The sequence below is a fragment of the Schistocerca gregaria genome, unplaced genomic scaffold, assembly GCF_023897955.1.
Source record: "Schistocerca gregaria isolate iqSchGreg1 unplaced genomic scaffold, iqSchGreg1.2 ptg000178l, whole genome shotgun sequence".
In the NCBI taxonomy this organism is placed as follows: Eukaryota; Metazoa; Arthropoda; class Insecta; order Orthoptera; family Acrididae; genus Schistocerca; species Schistocerca gregaria.
The window spans coordinates 6,886,285-6,888,156 of record NW_026061728.1 but is presented as its reverse complement, the minus strand read 5'-3'; the positions used below and the strand labels follow the sequence as shown (position 1 = coordinate 6,888,156).

At 46.5% G+C, this 1,872-nt stretch overlaps 1 non-coding gene across 1 annotated transcript; it reads left to right on the top strand.

Annotated features, from left to right (window-relative positions):
- The first annotated feature begins 1,227 nt into the window (after positions 1-1,227).
- Trnak-cuu (transfer RNA lysine (anticodon CUU)) lies at positions 1,228-1,300 on the top strand. The gene has a single exon. It is a non-coding gene; the product is annotated as a tRNA-Lys (tRNA).
- The last annotated feature ends 572 nt before the right edge of the window (positions 1,301-1,872 follow it).

The following is a 1,872-nucleotide window of genomic DNA, read 5'->3' as shown; positions in this document are numbered from 1 at the left end:
TGGGTCGCCATATCTGCAAATATCAGAAGCTAATATGAAGTGTTGTCAGCAGAAGTCTGATGATGCAGGCGACCGTAAGGCCGAAGTACGCAAGAGTACCGCTAGGCCGCGCCTCTTTAGCTCAGTGGTAGAGCACTGCTCTAATAAACCAGGTGTCGTAAGTTCCATCCTCACAGGAGAAAGATGAATTTTGGAAATCAGTAGCGCGTCGTGGCCGTATAGCAAACAGTATCTGTGATGACGAACAATTAGCGACAGGCGTTTTTTTAAGAATTACTCTCAGATGTGATTAAGGCGAATGGCGCAGATAAAGCATTTGCCAAAGCGGTACAGCATAAGGTGGGACGAGGCAGTCTGAATTACATTTTATAGATGTATTTCTCACATATCTCAGAGCCTCTCGCGGTCGTCGTCGTCGTCGTCGTCGTCGTCGTCGTCGTCGTCGTCGCCGCCGCTGCTTCTGCAGAAGTAGCAAATGGCCATCGTAGCAAATGCGGCGAGGGACGCACTGCCTTCGATTCCGAATGCACAAAGTGTGTGGTCTTGTTTCTCAGTCTATATTTGGTCGGTCTCGTAAGAGGTTGAATGTAACGAATGGGTGGGAAAGAGCAAGGGGCAGCGGATGTGTAGAACGAAAACACAAATCCTCAGGGGTGTGAGCGTTTCGGGATGAGTCGTATACATGTTATAGTTGGTCGTCATTGACCGAGTGGCCTAATGGATAAGGCGTCGGACTTCGGATCTGAAGATTACAGGTTCGAATGCTGTCACGCTCTTGTTTTTCCAGATCTGAAAAAGAAACATACCGTTTTCATGTAGCAATTGAGCAGTACGAAACCGTCTGAATGTTGCTGTTGACCATTTTTTGCTTGGAGATGCTCTTGAGCTTGAAACACACACAACAAGACCGGTGTTAACTAGCGAAATGGTCGGCAGAGTGCCGACACCACGAGTTTTGACTGGCAGTTGCACATCTAAAACAACGTAGGAAAGTAACTCGTTCGGCTTTTGAGTCACATAAAGTATGTGTGTTAATTTTGACGCCACTAGCTCTGCATGTTGTCATGCAATTTCTTTACCTCTCAGAAATGATTATGACATAAAAGTGAAGTACGTGACGAGTGTGACGTTAGGAAAACATTAGGCAGCATGGAGAGATTCTGTATGGGACCACCCAACCCAAACGAGTATTGTGTGACGTGCTACCCGGCAGGTATTCACCGAGGTAGCCGGCTAGCTCAGTCGGTAGAGCGTCAGACTCTTAATCCCAAGGTCGTGGGTTCGAGCCACACGCTGGGCGTAACGGAATTTTGTTCCGCTGCAGGTGTAAATTACCGTTTTTCTGATTAACGAGATGTAATGGAAATAGCAACTTTAAACTTTGCCTCCGTCTCTGTCAGTTGCAATGAAACTGTATTTGAAGGTGAAGGAGATTTTGTAGACATGTGTGAAAGACATGTTCTGAAATGCAAGTGTTGTTGTTTGGAGAGCATATCGGTTACGTGTCAGATGTGTAGCCAAGCAGTAATGGGTCGCCATATCTGCAAATATTAGAAGCTAATATGAAGTGTTGTCAGCAGAAGTCTGATAATGCCGGCGACCGTAAGGCCGAAGTACGCAAGAGTACCGCTAGGCCGCGCCTCTTTAGCTCAGTGGTAGAGCACTGCTCTAATAAACCAGGTGTCGTAAGTTCCATCCTCACAGGAGAAAGATGAATTTTGGAAATCAGTAGCGCGTCGTGGCCGTATAGCAAACAGTATCTGTGATGACGAACAATTAGCGACAGGCGTTTTTTTAAGAATTACTCTCAGATGTGATTAAGGCGAATGGCGCAGATAAAGCATTTGCCAAAGCGGTACAGCATAAGGTGGG